Consider the following 19,831-nt stretch of genomic DNA (forward strand, 5'->3'; position numbering starts at 1 on the left):
AACTGACTGGGCTCCTCTGGGTTCAGTTCCACTTGCTCCAGGAAATGCCCATTGTGCAAATACCCCTCCACCTCCATCAGCACCATAGTTCATCCTGCAGGAAAGAGTTCACTGCCATGTGATGGAGCCCTTTCTCAGGGGAGCAGACAGCAGGCCATAGGCAATGCGTAGTGAGGGTAAGGGGGGCACATGCCCCCCCTGAAATTTGCCCTCACTGGCTAGGGAGTGGGGAGCACTGGCTGGTGCCCAGCCAAGAAACACTGGCAGCACTTCTGGTTCACCAGCAGTGCTTCTGGGTCGGTGATCAGAGGCTGGGGACCTGCTGGTCAGTTATCAGCCCATGAGGGAACCCCCTACCCCGTCGGCAATCGGCCTCTGGTGCCCCCTCAGAGCCAGGAGGCACCAGTTGCCCATGAGGCAGCCTGGAGCTGATTCTGCAGGACAGTCCTTCAGTCCTTTCCCGAGATGCTGGTTGCTGGATGCCTGCTCCTGTCTTCCCTGGGTAAAACCCCTTCAGTGTCACAGCATCAAGCCTCTAGACCAGAGGAAGCAGCCTGGCCCAGAGCACATCCCTCATTGTGATAGGAGAGAGTCTGAGGCAGAGATGCTAGAACGACTTTTAGGGTTTGACTCACAGATATCAGTTTAGCTTGAGTCCAGCTGGGTTTGTAGGAAAGGATGGGAGGCTGATGGCTATAGCACCTGTTTTCTTTCTGCAGCCTTACCTGCACCTTTATCTGTGCGCCAGACTACACCAGTCCTGTTTGCTAAAGTTGGTGACACCGCAAAAATCCACTCTTCTCCAGAAGAATCAGTGGAAAGAGGGAAAAACAAATTTTACTGGTACCCAAGGAAGAAAGGGAAGGCACCCACCTGTGTCAGTAAGTGCCCAGAGGAACAAAACATAAGCAAGTTTGCCTGCAGGCTTGAGGGACATGGTTTGACCCTAGAAATCTTCAGCATTCAGTAGAATGAACCAGGTGTTTATTACTGTGCCATTAAGATGGACTTCTACCTGACTTTCAGAAGTGGATCCAAGCTGATCATTGGAAGTAAGGGGAGAAACTGGCCCTGAATGCCCTTTCCAGGGGACAAGTGTTAGGTGAGGGAGAGACATGCAGAACTTGGAAAGCTGGTTTGGCTGGGAAGGGTGACCTGGGCTGAAGGAGACAGAGCTGCTGCGGCAGGAGATTCTGCAGGTTTATAGCACATGGGTTGGGTGAGAATTAACATGAAATGGCTCCTAGAGGACACAGATGATGGATTTTCTTTTAAAAGCCTCTTCTAGTGACTATCAAGGCCACTGCAGATCTGAACCCACGACCTTAGATGTACCTGGCAAATCTGATCCCTTCCACGGACAGACTTATTACGCCAAGTATATCCCCCCACTGAGAGCAGTGGACCACCCCACAAGACTAGGCAGCTTGCCCGGAGCCCTGCATGGATTTCATAGGAGGGCACAAGCCTCACTGGGAGCCCAGTCAGGCCCTTGCATACCCGGGCAGCTGGCTGGCTCACTGCGTGTGCGACACGGGGGGCTCAATAAATCCTCTGCTCTGTTCTGCTCAGGCAGTTACACCACCACTGCCTCCATGCTGCTCCTCACTGCGTCTCTTCAAGGGACTGGTCTCTCTGGGACAGCTGATCTGGCCTGTCTGGTCTGTGAAGTCAATGTGTATGGGGCCAGTACACATCACCTGGACTATTTCTGGGGCTTCTCAGGAACAGCAGCGGATGTGGTTACTGAAGATCAATGAGGGAGCCTAAATGCTCTTTAATCACATCAGCATCCTGGTGGCCACCTGAACCAGCAGCATAGCTGTTTTCTGTGAGGTCAGGTTCAACTCATCCAGCAGCAGGGTTCAAAGATGCACCTGGTTCAGTAAGCGTGAGTTATCATATCTTTGCTTGCGGGTCTCAGAGAGACCTCAGATCTCAGCGACAGGCAAGGGAAACCCAGCCAGAGTTACTCAGCTGCAATTACAGAGACGAAGAACTGGTGGCCACAGAAAACTGGGAATGGATGGGAGGTTATGGACATGTATTGAGGGGCACAGATGGGTGGACAGATGGATGGGTGGATGGTCGGATGGAAGGATGGATGGACAGACTGGGATTGTTGAGCAGGGGCAGATGCAATGACACACAGGTGTCCCAACAAAGCACACACATCCAGCATGTTCTGAGCGCACCAATACCCAGGCCTGCTCAGGGAGGAGCTGTCAGGAGGGGCTGAAGGAGCAGGGAGAGGCCAAGAGAAACAAGCCATGGACGACTGGTGCCACCTGAGTTGGTGGGGGGGTGGGGGGGCATGTGCCCCCCCAGCAGCCAGTCAGAGACTGGAGGGGGTGGGGAGGGTCCCACCATGGCTGATTGCGCCGACTGGGAAGCATGAGCAGCACTTCACCTGGTGCCCCCACTCCCCAGCTGGCGCTCACAGGGGAGCACCGGCGCTCCTGCCTGCTCCCTGCCTGTTGCCTAAGCAGGGAGCACTGCCTGTCAGGGGGTGCACCAGCACTCTCAGGGGGAGCACATGCACCCTCTATGCATTGCCACTAGCAGAAGCTGAAGGCAACAGAAAGGACTGAGCAAAGGACACATGGTGGATGGGAGAGAGGGGAATGAGCTGCAGCTTGCTGTGTCCGGGTGCTGGGCTTCACAGGGCATGGGTGTGACTTTCACCCTGACATCTCCGCTCTGTGCCTCCGCTCTGATTTTAGTCTCTGATGTCAAGTGCATCCATGTCATGGGTGCCCTGGCATCCTGTCATTGGTGCCATGGTGGAAGCCCGGATGCTGTTGATGATGCTTGTGAGCTGGCTCTGCTTTCACTGCCCATCCTGTCCAGGTAGCACCCAGTACAGGGAAATCACCTTCCTGGAAGTCACACAGGGCCTGATCATTCCCCACTGAGCAGGTCACAGATCTCCTGCTTGGCCTCTGGTGTCTATTCTGCACCTGCACAGCTATGGCAGCCTGGGGCGTCAGGAGCTGGCTCAGTGGCCTAGGCATGTACAGGGGGCACGTGGACGGTATGAATTGCCTGCTGTCTGTCCTGACTCTGTGGCTAAAGCTGGCTGGGGCTGGGCTAGGCATGGGGCTGTCATATATCACGTAGGCAAAACTTCCCACTTGATGGACCTGACTCTGAAATACAGGTCTGGTCCCTTCCTCCCTGCCCCACTGGAGATCCAGGCTCCCCCTGGACTCTGGGCATGCCGTGGAAACCAGCACAGAGTCTCCTTGAAGTGACCCTGCTGTTGTGTGCTGACAAACCCGTAGGCACGCAAGAGCTCTGGGCAATGTCGCACCGATCTGTAACAGTCCTTCGTGGCAAAACTTTCCCTGGGAGTGTGTGTCCATCTGTCTGCTCACAGCAGGGCAGTGCAGATGCACTGGGGCGTATTAGTCTGTAATCTCTCTTTCAGGCAACTCTGTGAGGGCAGAGCCTCCCCAGGTCTTTGTTTCCACCAGGTCTTCGGCCCCAGAGATCGGCCTTTCTGGCCCCCGTGGAGAGCCAGGTAGGCCCTTTCAGCAGCTGTCAGGATCTTGGCTACTTCCAGCACCAGCCTGGTCCAGAGGGTGGGAAAAGAACCTGCTGCTGTGTCCCATCACTAGTTCATGCCTCAGTTTCCCTGTCTCTACAACAGGGACAAGCTGGTGAATCTGGGGTGGTTTCTCTCCCCCCTCGCAGCAGGACGGGGTCTGGGCCAGAGCCTGCCTCTCCTCATCCGGAGCTCCAGATGGCTATAAAAGAACAGCATGTTTGGCTGAGAGATCAGCCCGGCAAGAGAGGAGAAGAAGAGCAGAGCTGAGAAAAGCTGGGGAGACTAGCCCCCGCGGGTGATAGCCCTCAGCTCCTGAAGACACCGCTGGAGGAGCCGCCACCAGAGCCTCAGCCCTGGGAGCAGGGAGAGCCTGCTCAGACCCCACATGGTGCACACCCCAGTGCACAGACCCTCGGCCCTGGGAGCAGTGAGAGACCCCTCGGGCCTCGGTAAGGGGCACCTGCCCTAAGGTGCTCTTGGAGCATTGCCAGTCCCTTTCCTCCCACAGGAACACTGGGCCTCGGCCCGGAAAAGGTGGACCGAGCCCCACCCTCCGCCTCGGCAGAAGGAGAGGCCTTGGAGGTGCCCAGAGCCGGACCCCAACTTAAAAGAAGGAACCCCCTGCGGCACGCCGGAGCAGCAGCTGGGTCTACATGGCGGGGGGGGAAACAGCTGACTGCATCCCTGCTCAGGACAACCAGGAGTGCAGGGGAGGGGATGGAGGAAAAAGACCCCTTCCCCATTGGGAGACCAGGCCCCCCCAGCCAGCCTCAGCCCCAGCCGGGGTTGGTAAGAGCACGAGGAGGGATCCCCCTTTGAAAGCCCCACTGAAGCCCTGTTTTCTCTAGGAGAGGGACTCGATGAAACAAGATAATCCCGACCCAGAGAACTGGGTGCGAGTGCACGCTACAAAATGGGGAGCTGCACCTAATATTTTGTAAACTGATTGTACTGTGTGAGTTATGTTATATTTTAGCTGGTAAATAATTTTAAGGTTGTTATTCTTCTGTTGGGGTCTATTTTCCTGCCACTTCATTTTGTTGAGGAGTATACTGGGAATTTGGTACTTACCTGCTGGAGACCCGCACGGGATCATCCTGTGGGCCCAGTGGCTTCCCTCAAGGATCTCAGGGTCCTGGGTGGGGCAGCCGCTCTCAAAGCATACCCCGCGCAACCCCATTCTGGAATATAGTTATACGTATGTGTATGTGTATGTGTAAGTGTGTATAGTGATTAATTTTCTCTTATATTGTCTATTGGTTTGGAGAGATATATATATCCATTTCTATATATATAAATATAGGGGGGAATGCAATATATAGATATATATATACACACATAATTCTTTATATGTGGTCCCAGCGTGTGCTCCAACCAGTGGCGGGGGGTTAGACTAGATGATCTAGTCAGGTCTCTTCTGACCCCTAACTACTATGAAACTATGAAACTATATTCTGTATATAGTTAAGAACCCTTTGTGTGGGGTGGCTCTATAGAGAACAGAGGGATCTGTACCCAAGTCGCAGCATCCCTCTTACAGCACTGTTGCCTGCCCACCTATCCCATCCATTTGAGAATGGGGCACACCCTTGGGTGCACCTGGGTCACACTTAGATCTGGCTGAGATTTTAAAGAGGGGCAGTGATACTTGAGAGTGATCTCTTTTATTGGACCAACATAATGAATGGGATACGATATAAGCAGCTTTCAGGCATCACAGCACCCTTCCACAGGTCCCTGGGAGAGAGGCAAACACAGCCCACTTTAAAGCCAGTGAGATTTTAAAGCCATAGCAGAGGATTTAGCCAAAGATCTGTCATGCCTCATATTTGTTCTTCATTAATAGCATTTGCGAATTTTAAAATATTATTATTTGGCTATTCAAGGCACTTGATATCTCAAGGCCAGGTGTGCAGGCTCCATGGTTATGTTCTGCCCTGCAACAAGGAGCAGCACAGAGCTGCTGTTGGTGAAGCTGTCTGGGCAGGAAGGAAGCCGAGAGCTCAGGAGGAGACAGAGCTGAGCTGCAGCCCAGCCACTGAAATTAAAGTCTATTGAGGAATAAGGAAACGTGCCATCCCCTGCCAACCTGGAAGAGAGGAACCAGCCCAACACACGGCCATCCTAGCCAGGAGAGAGCCGGGCAGGCTTCTAAAGGAGGCACTAGCAGCTTCAGGAGGCACCAGCCCCTCCCCCGCCGTCACGGCTCGGAGGGAGAAACATTCCCCGCCTGGCTGCACAGACCAGCCCCACAGAGACCCCAGCACTTCTCCTGTGGCACTTGCCAGGATTCCCCTGTGGAAAAATGCTGCGTAGCCCGTTCTCACTCTACCCTCAGCATCTAACCCCAAACCCATTTTACTTGGCTAACATCATAGCTTCTTTTAAGCCATTTACTCTTCTACATTCTTACAGTTTCTTGTTGGTTTCTAATGGAACATGAGCAATGAGACACTCAGCTATTCTAATGAAAGAAGCAATGGGTCGTTACCTCCAACAATCCTTCTTCCAAGGTGCAGCACCCTGCATTTGTCTACATTGAATCCCATCCTATTCGCGTCTGCCCACTTTTGTAGTCTGTCTAAATCTATTTGCAGCCTCTCTCTCCCCTCAAGTGTGTCCACCTTGCCCCACATCTTAGTGTCATCAGCAAACTTGGACAGCGTGCTTTCCACCCCCTCGTCCAAGTGTCTGATGAAGATGTTAAACAGTGCGGGCCTGAGGACCGAGTCCTGGGGTACCCCACTGCTCACATCTTGCCAGGTTGAGTACAACCCATCCACGACTACTCTCTGGGTGCGCCCCATCAGCCAATTTTTTACCCATCCAACTGTGCAGGCATCAATGCCGCAGTCACTTAATTTATTGATGAGGATGGGGTGAGAGACAGTGTGAGAGGCCTTCTTAAAGTGTAGAAAGACTATGTCCATGGCGTCACCATCATCCCAGAATTTAGTTACTTGGTCGTAAATGGCAATCAGGTTGGTCTGGCAGGACCTGTCTTTGATGAACCCATGCTGATTGCCCTTGAGCATGATCTCCCCCACAGGCCCCCACAGATGTGCTCCATGATGAGTCTCTCCAAGAGCTTCCCGAGCACCAAGGTGAGGCTTACAGGCCTATAATTACTTGGGTCCTCCTTCCTCCCCTTCTTAAAAATAGGGACCACATTAGCCAGTTTCCAATCCCCCGGCACCTGGCCAGATGACCACGAATGCTCATACAGCCAGGCCAAGGGCTCCACGATGACCCCTGCCAGCTCCCTCTGTTCTCTCCCCTTTTCCCTTTGGGCGTAGTGAATTGCTAAGACAGAATTCAGTAAGGGCTGGAAATTATTGATTCATCCTCTGCAAAGACTTGTCTTGCTCTTGTAGTTTGTGGTTCAGTACAGGAGAAGGTTAATAACGAGCACTAGCTGATTCCTTCCAGATAAGTGAGCTTGAAAAAACGCTACCACAGGAAAAACAGAGCATACCACTAAGTGTTTCACAAGCCAATGGTATAGAAGGACAAAAGTACAAAAGATACATTGAGACTGACCACAGAAGGAGGTCTGGTACAAGTGTGACTGTTAGCCTGGAGGGTGTTTGAAAAACAGTGGGTGGGAGGGAGAACATGGTGGCTGTTTTTTGTTTCAAACTTAAGGTAGGAATTCAAATGCACAAATAAATAAAGTCACCACTGCTGCTTTCTGGCTCTGAGGCCAGATCACAATATAGGCGAGTGGCTGTAGCTCAGGCTGAGATCCATGGGAGTATATTGGGTTCTACCAGCCACCGTCTGGCTGATGGTGTTTAATTGACTTGTATCATCAAAGCTGAAGTATGATTGGGGAAAATAAATTAGCTTTCATTTAGTTTCAGTTAACCAAGGAAATATAAGCAGAAGCAATTCAGCCTTTAATTGTTCTGCGGTAAGTCTCTGAAATGAGAGAGACTTCTCCTTTTAATTCAAACAAGGAAACTGATGCCAGAGATGGGCAGCTGCAAGGTGACTGAAAAGACTCATTACAACCAGACGCAGCACAGGCCTTTGCACATGGGTCTGAAATGCTGCTGTGGTTATGCCTTTAGCACCTTTTTCCCATCCAGATGAACACTTGGGCTGGCATATCAATATACTTGTCCCTAACTATAGCGCAGCTGAAGTCATTATTAAAGTGACCACTTTCAGTTATAAAAGCCTGGATGAGATGTCAGACCTGTAAATCACTGACCAGCTGTAAAAAGTTTAGGAAGTTTTAGCAATGGAAAATTTGACTTATCAAGTCAGTGCTCTATAGTGGAGCAGGAAAAAGGATGCTTGCTTGGAAACGAACTGGTAATGATTGGAATTTGCTTTAGAAAAATCTTCTGCCTCTAAAACAGAAAGTTGGAGAAATGTTTTTGAATATTGAAGGGAAGTACAAGTTCTGTGAATTAATGCGTATGAGTAGATTTGGAATACATTTAAGTTGTAAAAGCAGAAGACAGTGAGATTTATATTATGCAGAGTTCAAGGGAAGAAGAGGGTGGGGGAATGTGAATTGTTATGTTGAGATAACGAAACACAAAACTTAACCACAAAGGAAACAAGGACCTGTCAGAGACTGAATAGAAGAGAAGGAATGAACACGAGATTCCCGTGGACACTGATGTGGGTTCAGGGAGCCCTGCTGGTGGAAGATAAGAATCTGTCCTTGTACCTATTTTAGGGGATTGGATGTTTTTTTAAATGTTCAAGCTGTTCTTTGCTAAGTTAAGATTCATGAATCAATGCAGTCTTAAAAACCCCTTTCACCATCTCCCCACCTAGATCAGGGGGTCTAAGCACTGCTTCTCTAGAAGCTGCCTCCAAGTGTGTCCCTTTCTGCTCTTTCCACTCTCAGCAGAAGCCGTTGCACACTGCGATGTGCAAGAACCTGGTACTGCACAGGATTTTGTCACCACCATCAGTGGACAGAGATGAAACTGTGACCTGGAGGTTTAACAAAGCACATTAAACTCTCAGAGGTGAAGGAATCACCATCAGCATGCTTCCACACTGCACTGGTATTTAAAAGAGTCATTTTCTGGCCAGCTAGCTTGTCTCAAACCAGATGAATCAAAGGCAATACCTCCTTTGTGTATCAAGAATGAGCACATGCACATGCACACATGTATCTAAACTGGCCAACAAATGTGGTGTACCAAGTGGATGAGCAGGGCAGGAGCCCTGTTTGCCTGCTCTCATAGCCCAGCTTGGCTGTTTCAATGAGCCCTTGTCTGAAATATAGCAGGAGAGGTGCCTGTACCCTCAGCTACTTCCATACGTGAAGCGGGGGAAAGGCCTGTGAGGACAGAGGTAGCAAAACCCATGCAGTGGGTTCCAGGGTGGAGCTGCAGTGCACTGCCTTCCAGCTGCTGCCAGCTGTTAGAGCCCCTCGCCAGGCAACCTTACATCTGGCCTGGAGAACATAACTTTAGAAGCTGTTAGCACTTTCAGTCCTAGGAGCTGGTACAAAACCACTCACGTGCAGAATACACAGCACAGCTGGTATCGCTGGTGCCAGAACAGTTGAATGTGACCTCATAAGTGATGGCTGCCTCTCTGGCCCAGGGGATGCTGATGCCATGGATGAGTGTTAAGGACCCATCACTGCCTTCCAGCGAGCACAGTAGCCCCTGGGCTGGCTCCTCTCTGGGAATGCACCAGGACACCTGGACAAGGTTGGAGATGCCCTAGATCGTACAGGCCAGATGTGCAGGCTTCATGGCTCTGGGGACCAGGAGCAGCACGGAGCTGCTGTCAGACAAAGCTGTCTGGGCAGACAGGAAGGTGAGAGCTCAGGGGCAGACAGAGCTGAGCTGCAGCCCAGACACAGCTGTGGGTCTGTCACTGAGAGATTCACTGAGATAAAAGTCTACTGGAGAATAAAGAAATGTGCCATCCCCTGCCAAACTGGAAGAGAGGAACCAGCCCAATACACCACCATCCTAGCCAGGAGGGAGCCGGGCAGCCTTCTCAAGGCAGCACTAGCAGCTTCAGGAGTTCACAGTATCCTCACCCGCCATCATGGCTTGGAGGGGAGAATCATCCCAGCCTGGCTGCACAGACCTGCCCCACAGAGACTCCAGCACTTCCCCTGTGGCACTTGCCAGGTTTCCCAGGTGAAAAAACACTTTGTAGTCCATTCTCTCTCTGCCCCAGCAGCTAACGCTGAACCCTTTTTACTTGGCTAAAAACACAGCTTCTTTTATGCAATTTATTCCTACACATTCCTACAGTTTTTTCTCGGCTTCTAATGGAACAGGAGCAAGAGACACTCAGATATTCTGATTGAAGAAGCAAAGGTTTATTACCTCCAGCAATCACTGTGGTTCCATTCCCAAAAGTCAGGGAACAGTATCCAGGTGCACAGTAATATATGCCAGATTCCTTCCTTTGGATGTCCCTGATTTCCAGTGTTGTGTCATGACTCAGATGCTTGCAAGCACATTTCCTCATATTTTTTTCACCTGCCCACTTCTTACTGCACATGGGGCCTCACCCACCCTTCTCAGATACCAGTACCACATATTCCCTGGAGGAACAGTGGATCCCTGCTGTCCCACTGACTTCCAAAACCAGGAACCGCTGAGGTTGGTGCAGATGTAAATGGACTCTCAACACTGTGGAAACACAACAGGGCAATTGCCAGCTTCTAGCAGGTCTCAGGGTGACACAAGTGCCCCTCATGTCTCAGGACCAGAAGGCAGTTGCTGGTAATACTTGTGCTTTGCAGACAGCCTTTCAGCAGCGTACTAACAACCCCCTCTACTGGTACCTCCAAGAACAGGAAAAGACATTTAAAATCCAGCCCAGAGCCACATGCTGGTATCTGTGTCCTACTTAGGATGTTCCATGGCTGCAGGTCTGTAAAAGTGCAAATGCACGGTAGTGAGGATCAGAGGGATGGGAGACAACAGGTGTGAGACAGGGAAGTGGTGGCGGGGGAAAGGGGAAAGTTGACCTGGAGATAGTGTAGCTGGTAAAATGCAGACAGGTACCTGGGGTTATCAAATGGCAGAGAGGTTATAAAGTGTCATAAATCCAATGTCTATATTTAGTCCATGCTTTTTTGTATCCAGTAGATTTATGAAGTGAAGTTCATAGGCTCGTCTACAAAAGGTGTTTTATAAATACTCTTTGAGGATTAGAACTGAGAGACTGGAGCGAGTGTGGCTGTCTGGAGACGTGTACACCCACAGGTAATTGGGTATTTTTGTCTTTGAAAGATTTTCGGTGTGCATTCGTTCTGGTACGCAGTTGTTGTTTGGTTTCTCCTACATATTTTCCATCAGGGCATTTACTGCACTGGATGAGATGTACTACATTTCTGGAAGTGGAGGTGTAAGATCTAGGAACGGTGATGGTTATGTTGTAGGTTGTAGCTATTGTGGCAAGGGTGAAGATGTGTTGGCAGGTTTTACATTTTCTTGCCCTGGCATGGTCTGGATCCATTTGGTGTGCATTGGGCCATAGGGGGCAGGGGCTGCCGGCAGACTCTTCTGCGCAGACGCAGGGCAAGCCATGCCTGCACAGAAGAGCTGAGCAACCGTTGGTAGGTGCGGGAAGCGCAAACCCGCACCAGTCAGGCCTGGACACCAAAGCGGGCACACATGTGTGGTGAGGAATCAGCGCACAGGTAAGTGGGGTGAATGAAGGGAGGGGCAAAGTGCGGGGCCAGCTGTAGGGGATCAGGAAGGGTTTTCTCACCCTCCAGTCTCTATGCAGCGGTGCTGGGAGGGAGCTGCGCCCCTGAGCCATGCAAACAGACCACGCAAATGGGCGCGCTCTTCTAGGGTGTGTTGGAGTTTGCACAGGAGTTCGTGCAGGAGGGTGCACAGGAGGGGCCTGAACTCCAGGCATCAGCAGCCACAGATGGAGACTTCAGGAGAGCAGAAGAGGAGGAGTCTTCATGGCACGCAGCCACGGACCATACCCCAGTGACACAGTGATGCATCCATCCAGATGGAGCCCTTGGGAGGGTGGACAGCACCCTGCCCCCCCCCCCTTCTGCGGGGGTTGCCTGGAGAGGCCCCTGAGGCCTGGGGGGACAGGAGTCCCCTCATGTGTCCCACATGTGCCCAGCTTGAGGCCCTGGAAAGGCAGATGAGGGACCTCCAGGCAGAGGTTAGCAGGCTGCGGGGGACCAGGGCTGCTGAGGATGAGATTGATGGGTACTTTCATTCTCTGCGGGATCACACACCTAGTGGGGAGACAACATGGGAAGGACCCTGGGCCTGGGCCCTTTTTGCTGTTTTACGGCTGCTGCATTTCAGTCCAGCGGTGTGGGGCTGAACCCTAGCCATATGTTTGGCTGGCAGATTTGGGCTAGGGTGAAACCCTGGCTCTTCTTGTTGCTTATTCAGGCCTCAATGGTGTACAGGCCTGGCTGGCTTTTGGCTGCCCAGTCCAGGCCCAGTGAAATAGGCCTGCCCCTTCTTTTGTCCCTTTTGCCGTTTATGCCCCTACCAAGTGCTGTGCTTGGGAGCTCGTTCTAGCTCAGGTCCAAGGCAAAACAGGCTTGGGCCCCACTGCTTTTCTCATAAACTAAGTGAAGCCACAGAAAGAAGCAGCGTGTTCCTCCTGGTTGTCCTATCGGGTGCATTGTAAAATGTGAAAAGCAACTTCACTCTCCACAGGGCTGGAGAGGCCTCGGCTAGAGCCCCATGTCCTGTTCTGGACCCCAGACTTACAGAAAGAAGTTGACGCATTGGAGGACGATCAGAAGAGAGCAACATGAATGAGAAGAGGCTTGGGAAACATGACCAGCACGGAAAGTTGGAGGGAACTGAGTCTGCTTCCTCCCCAAGGAGTGTCGGCAGCACCTTTTTTAGGGGTGCACCGCCACACTCAGGGGCTGCATCTGCACCTGCGTGTACCCCTTGCACATCACCCCTGCACAGAATTGCTCTCTGATTGCCAATGCTGGAGGCTGCATCTAGTCCTGTGTCCCACCCCAGAGCCCTTGGGTCCCAGTTGTGGGAGCAGAGCTAAATAGAAGTAACTTGGTGGCCCTGGACTCACTCACCGAAATGGTGAGATGGTCACATCACTATGTGAGGGGCTCTGGGCCTAGAATTCATATCTGTCCATATCTGATTCATCTACACTTTCAATTCTGAAGCGCTTTCAGTGTTGTAGGTACAACATGCTTCTTGAAATGCCAAGATGTGTGTCTCCACCCAGAAGGATGGGACCCACTGCATGTCCCAGCACCTGTCCCTGGGACCAAGCCTGACAGAGGCTTTGGCAGGGCAGGAAGCCAGTGATTTCCCATCCTTTCCCCAGCCTGCCTGTGCCTTTGTGCCATGGATGGAAATATGAACTTTCATTTCTACCCAGCAGAACTTTTACAATCTTTTCTCCAGTTCGTGATGAAGAGTGTTTGTGCACAAAAGCTAGGAAGTAAAGAAATATTTTTGCAAAAATCATGTGGGTCTAATGAAAGATATCACCTCTACCATGAGCCCTGGTTGCTTTTTCCTTCAGACCAATATGGCTACAACCTGGATACCTGCCCATTCACAGGTTATTTGCATCACTGAGGTTTTGCTCTTCTATCTCTCTCTAAAACCCTGTTGGCACGAATACCCACAGCCAGGCAGACTGTTTTGGGGGCAGTCTAGTAGTGCAGAGTCTAATAGTCTAACCACTGTTTGCACCCAACATTTCTGTAAGCTTGTCATTATTTGCATCTTTGTTACTGTCCCCATGACAAAGGTTGCTGCTACTGCCCATTACGGGTTATTTGCATCACTGATGTTTCACTCTTGGATCTCTCTCAAACTGTGTTGGCACAAATACCCGCAGCGAGGCAGACGTTCCTTATTACACTTTCTCTCTTTCTCAACATCTTTGTCCCATCACCCCAACAAAGTTTCTACTTTGACCAAGCTTGTAGCTGCTTTAACTAGCTAGTGGCTTTTTCACAAGCTCACTTACTATGCAATGCCTCAGAGAAGTGGACACTGGCAGTTTTCATTGTTATGGGGGGATCAGAACAGCCAACATCCTGCTGCTGCAAAGGTGGTTCAAATGGGCATCTCCTAAAATGTGGGGAAAGGCAATGTCACTCTGGGCAAGATGTGGACCCTGCCTTCCCTGTGAGGGAGCAGGAGCCCGGGACTCACCAGCCACCTACACCACCCTGTTGGGATGAGCTGCAAACTGGGTGGGGGGTGATGGCAGATGCACAACGATATCACAGGGGTGTCACCCTCAACACCTGCCCTTCTCACTTCCTGCCAAGTTCTCCCACTTGGGGGCATCTCCAACGTCCACCCACTCTGATGTGGTGCAGTGCGGGACGGTTTGCACAGGTCTCTGTGGGGCTCTGCAGGCACTGCGGGCTCTGCCCACTGAGAGCAGTGACACTCGCTGCAGGGGAGCTGCCATCAGCCAGGAAAGACGCCCTCTCCCAGGCCAGCTCTGCAGTGCAGCTGGGAGAGCAGTACGACCTGGCTGTGCTGTGCTGTGGGGATCAGCCCCAATGCTGAGAGATAAGGGGGAGCCAAGGGAGAGAGACAGCAGTAGGGTGGGTGCCGCAGGAATAGCAGAGGGTCCTCTCTTTCTGCTGCAGACACTTCGGGGTCTTCCACAGGGTGCGGTTGTGTGGTTGCACTCCGACATCTGCTGCATAGCTCACAGGCTGGTGGCACTGGTTCCCTGCTGCCCAAATGTCTGGGTCTCCTGAATCCGGGTAGGAACTGAGCTCAGATCATACCAGGGTAGCAGCCATGAGCCACTGGGGACTTTTTTAGGTCCACAAACCAGAAAAGCAGGGGGCAGCACCCTCCCCTGCATGACCGTGCACAGGCTATGCCCCGGTTTGCTTTTTCTCAATGTATTTCTCCTCCCGCCTTCCAGAATGTGCTGAGGCCTGAAGGAGCCGTGCACCAGCACTGGGGTGGGACAGGAAACGGGGGGTGGTCCAGTGTATCTACACGCACTGCACAGCCCAACCCAGAGGGAGCAGGGTGGTACAACTGGTGCTGCAGCGGGGAGAGGGGGAGCGGGCCCGGACCCCAAGCAGCAGGAGGCAAAGGAGGAATGGGCACAGCTGGGGGGAGAGGCATGGGGCTCTGTCCCTGCACACTCCCCCCTGCCCCATCATTCCTGATGGGCAATTAGCTAGTTCTGTATATATAAAAGCCTTAGTCTGTCTGTCCATAAGGCTTATTCACACTCTGATTGGTTGTCTCACCCCCGACGCCCATTCACCCTGAGGAAGAGAGGTGTGGGGAAGCCCCGGTACTCGGGCGGCTGCAAACTTCCCTGGCAGTGCTGCAAACGTGGGCCCTGGCAGTCCGGGCCACGCAGCCAATCGCCACCAGCCCCCTTGGTGGCACATACGCAGTTGGCCAAATGTGTTACAGACAGACAGACACACACACACACAGACAGACTAAGCCCTTTATATATATAGAATAGGAAGACAGACTAAGCCCTTTATATATATAGAATAGTGAAAGAGGAGAAGCAGGGAGGGTGGTAAGGGCTGGAGAGAGAGAGGGCAGAGCAGGGGGAGTCATATTCAGGTGCTGATTTTCTGCCCTGCACCATGGAGCCCCAACATCCACTTCTCCAGGCTCAATGTCCAGGTCCTGAAACACAAAAAGGCAAGAGAGAAACTTTCAGCAACTTCCCAGGTGGCAGAGGAGGGAGAATAAGCAAAGGGTGATGTATAGGGGTGTGCAGAGACCACCATGCAGCTGGAATCACTTGTCAGGACCCTTAGCAAATACTCGGAGCACAGACTTGCTGGCATGCAGGGCACCAGCCCATAAAAGCCTTCTTCACCCGTCCATCCTGCCCAGCTGGCTAGAAGTTGGTCCTGACGAACATCAGCAGAGTCACAAGAGTCAGAAATTTCGAGCAGGGAGACAGGGTGGGCCCCACAGGCTGGTGCTGTCCCCACAGCATGGACAGCTGCCGCCTGCCCGGTTCATGTTTCAGAAATCCAGGCTCAAGCAGTGGGAACTGTCCCCAGGGGCAGGGCCAGGGCCAGGGGCAGGCAATGCCCACACAATGCCCCCATGCAATGAGGAAGATTTCTATGGTGCCAAGAAGAGGCAGGCACCAAATCCTGGGCCCTCTCCCCACTGAGCTCTGCCACCAAACAGCCACTGGGGTGCTACTGTTCTGGCGGCTTACCAGGGGGAGAGCTGGGGGGCCACAGGGCCCAGTCCGTGCTCCTGGTGGGGCGTGGGAAGTGCCAGAGTACAGCCTTGAGAATCATCTTCAGTAACTGCAGTGAAAGGAATCGTGACAAGGCATCAAAGAGAGAGAAGAAAACTCAAGGGATTAAAACCAATACAAAACCATGGCCACAGCCTGAACCCCACTGAGCTGCTCGCCTGGCAATGCCCCTGGCTGTGCCTGGGTGAGTGCACTGCTGACAGCTCTCGGGTGGCCAGTGACAGCTGTTGACTGTTGGTAACCAGCACTTCCATCCAGCTATTGAGTTCCTGGGCCCTGCTCCAGGATCAGGCCTCCTAAATCTCTCACCACTGCTATCACTTCCTGCCCAGGGCCCCTTCCTAGCAGAAGTGTCCTAGATAACTTCCCCCGAGGCCCAGGCGTGGGGCTTCTAGGTTTCAAGAGACATCCCTGGTGAGTAACACAAGCCAAGTCGGAGAGTAGAGGTGATGGAGCTGCCTCCAGAACTCAGCGGGCTGGTGGGAGGCCGACCACTTCTGCTTTACACAAAGTTCCCATCACTGCAAGTCATCCCAGGGCTTGGAAGCCCCCCAGTGCATGCAGGTCTTGAAACACTCTGGACAGGCCAGAGGCTGCACAAAGCAGTTACTGTAGGGACACTGGGGAATTTAAGAGGAGACCAACCGAATAAAGCAGATTTTGGATGTTGCACCAAGCTGCACTGTTCTTGCCTGTAATCTGGAAATAAAATAAAGACAATGTTAAAAATTATTTCCAATTGACTCTCAGTTCCCTCAGTGAAAAGTAACATTCACTAGTAACTTCAGGTGAACAACTTCAAACATAAAATCATAGAGAGGTGGGGCTGGAAGATGGGACCACCAGAGGTCACAGACAGTCCAACGGCATGAAACATGAGGCAGGAACATGCTGATCCAACCCATCCCATACAATCCAGCGTCTAAACTCTACATCAGACTGCCCTCAACCCTGACACAACACAAGACGTAACACCCTCACCTGCCACAGGTGAAGCAGGGGAACATGGCAGGTAATATCCTGCTTCTATGAAACGTTATCAATATACAGGTTTCCCTTGCTTTATGGTGTACATGCGTTCCTGGAAAACGGTGCATAACTAGAATTTGCATAAAGGGACCCACTTTACAATGTACCAAATAGGGATACGTTCCAAGACCTTGACTGTACTGACTCCCAGACCCTTTTCTATTACTTTTCAAGACAATTTTGATACAGCAGACACTACACACAAGGACAGAGCAGTATTATAACGGGGATGGCAACTACAGAAACACTTTCCACAGACAAGTGAAGAGCACAGATCCACACAGGAGACTATATTTAGGTGCATGTCACTGCCACAATGCACCACACAAAGCATCTGACTGCGGGCTTCCACCACACCTCACATATAATGACTTTTTGGTCTAAAAAGGGTCATTGCATAAGAGCAAATTTGCAAATAAAGAACCTGCATAAAGCAAGGCAAACCTGTATGCTCAAATGACCTTGGTAGAAGCCACACTCAGCAGGGCTCAGGTGGATACCAGTCCTCCCTAGGAAACTCCTCTGTGGGTACAGCACATTCCCAAGGTTGTTTCCCTGGGTGGGATTTTAACTGGTCAAGCAGTTTCCAAAACCTGCTCCCACAGGAACGGCTCCACATCTGCTCCACGAGCTCAGGTGAAATTGTGCCATTAAACCAAGGGGATCACTCACAACAATTCAAGCCCCAGTTATGGCTCTAAACAGCTGACAAAAGCCTCCTAGTTCTTAGGGAGTTTCACCCACCCGTCAAGGCTGCCTTGCTCTACCACCTGAGCTTGCAGACATTGGCCAGTAGTCCCTAGGCAGGACAGGTTTTTACACATGTGTGTACAGAACACGAATCATCCGACCCTTCAGTGGGAGCATCTGAGAAAGGGAGGTTCATGCACAAAGGTTCCTGCATTGTGAGTCTGGGGGAGACTGGGGATAAACCTCTGCTTCCAGCAGCACCAAATGTCTGATCCTGCATCACAACGTTGTCTTCCCTGGCAGTGGGACCAGGGTGAGCGATAGCACTGGCCTGGTTCTAGATGGGAATTGGAGGACATGTTGCATTTCCATCACCTCATCTATCTGTCCATCACACCCATTCATCTAGAAGTTGATACTTGGGATACTATAAGCATCCAAAGAGTTAGAAACTCCCATCTGGTGAGCCCCATGGGTTGTAGTTCCCATAGCACCGAAAGCTTCTGCCTGCCAGGGACACATGTTGGAAATCCAGGCAATGTGAAGTGTCTCCATGGGTAGTGGCCTGAGGGAATCCTAGACTGGGTTCAAAGACACAAGTGGACATCCGGGAAGGTAACTCACCTCTGCCTGCACTGGCTGCTTCTCAGACGTGGCAGCTTCCTTGTTCTGTGCGCCCTGAAAAGATCAAGGCCATAAGCAAAAAGCAGTCTCCACAAACTAAGGTGGTTGCTGACCAAGCAAAGGGTTCGTCCACCTCCAGGCCTTGAGCTTTTCCCTGAGGGAAACCCCTTGAGCTTGCAGATTTTGCCCAGGGCCAAGTGACATTCTGGTTCTGCCTTGGTCTCCACCTGAGCTTAGCCCAGGTCCCCGGCAGGACAGGGGAGCCCCAGCCCGGCCTCTTCCAGCACAGGGGAGGGTTCACACACACGGTGTCCGGGGGGAAGCTGGCTGCTCAGGTAACAGCTCTCCCAGCAACAGAACAAGGGCATCTCCCTGCAAAGGGCTCGTTTGCTGGAAGCAGTGAAGCTTCTAGGTGCCAAGAGAGGTGTCTGGGGAGGAACACGGACCTAGTCCAAGGGCTGACACAAGGACATGCACCAGTCCTCTCAGCTGGGGGTGGGAAAGACAAGAACTTACCCGTGCTAGTGTTGGGCGCTGCCGCAGGTTCTCACTTTGGAAGGGTATGCAAGCACCTATTCCTCCCTGCCAGGCTCCCCTGCAGTGGATTAGCCCTGCTGGATGCTGCCAGACACAAGTTGCACATTTTATTACTGGCTGGACCATGAAACATTTCAATCCTCAAGTAGCGAGAGGGAAAAGAATCCAATGTGACAGATGCAAAAAGGAGGCAGACACCAAGCCCCGAGGTCCTCTCCCACCAGAGTTCTGCCACCGAGCAGCTGTTGAAGTTCTGCTGTTATTGTGTCTTACCGGGATGGCAGTGGGAGGTTGTTGGCCCAAAACCCTTCTCCTTGTGGGGCACGGGTACTGCCACCGTGCAGCCCCGAGTAGCATCTTAAGTGTCTGCAGTGAAAGACATGGTGACATGACATTAGTGAGGGAGAAGATGAAACACTTGATTTAAACCAATGCAATGCCTAAGCCACAGCCCCACGCCCACTGACAGGCACTCCCCGCAATGGCCCTGGGTGTGCCTGGGTGAGCACGGAGGCAGCTCTCAGGTAGGACGCAGTCAAAGCTGCTGACTGTTGCTAATCAGCATTTCCATCCAGCTGCTCAATTCCTGGTCCTCTCAAACCTCACAGACCTGCTATCGGTTCCTACCCACAGCCCCTTCCTGGAAGATGGGCCCAACACTTCCCATGAGTCCCAGCCATGGGGTTCCTAAGCACCAAGACATGTGGCTGGCGAGTAGTACCAGCCTAGTTTGAGGGTAGAGGTCACGGAGCCACTGCTGAAGTTCATTCAGATTGTCCCTAGGGCCAAGTGACCTTAGAGATTTGCTCTGGGCTTCACCTGAGCCTGGCACAGGTCCCTGGCAGTACAGGGCAGACCCAACACGCAGTCTCCATGCAGGAGAGGGGCTCGCCCATGTGGTGCCGGGGGAAGCTGGGTAACCACACTGCCCCTTCCCCTGCAGCAGGACAAGAGCATCTCCCTGCAAAGCACTCCTGCAGCCAAGAGGCTGAATTAAAACTTTTCCCTGGACCAGGAAACATGAGTTTCCGACTCACCAACTCCACCAATGGGCGAGGCAATTCCTGGGTCCCCCAGCTGGTGCTCATCTCCGAGATCCCTGGCCCGGAATCTGGAGTGACGCAGGCCTGGAAAGGAAAATACACAGTTAGCTCTTGGACTGTGACAGCACAACACATCTGGAGGGTGCCTGGGGTT

General features: G+C 52.1%; 2 pseudogenes; one reads left to right on the forward strand and one right to left on the reverse strand.

Moving 5' to 3' along the window:
• Positions 1 to 465: 465 nt before the first annotated feature.
• On the forward strand, positions 466 to 2,854 carry LOC112548591 (annotated as a pseudogene).
• A 5,626-nt stretch (positions 2,855 to 8,480) lies between these two features.
• LOC112548592 lies at positions 8,481 to 13,294 on the reverse strand (annotated as a pseudogene).
• Between the last annotated feature and the right edge of the window lie 6,537 nt (positions 13,295 to 19,831).

Source organism: Alligator sinensis, unplaced genomic scaffold (assembly GCF_000455745.1).
Source record: "Alligator sinensis unplaced genomic scaffold, ASM45574v1 scaffold981_1, whole genome shotgun sequence".
NCBI classification, from domain to species: Eukaryota; Metazoa; Chordata; order Crocodylia; family Alligatoridae; genus Alligator; species Alligator sinensis.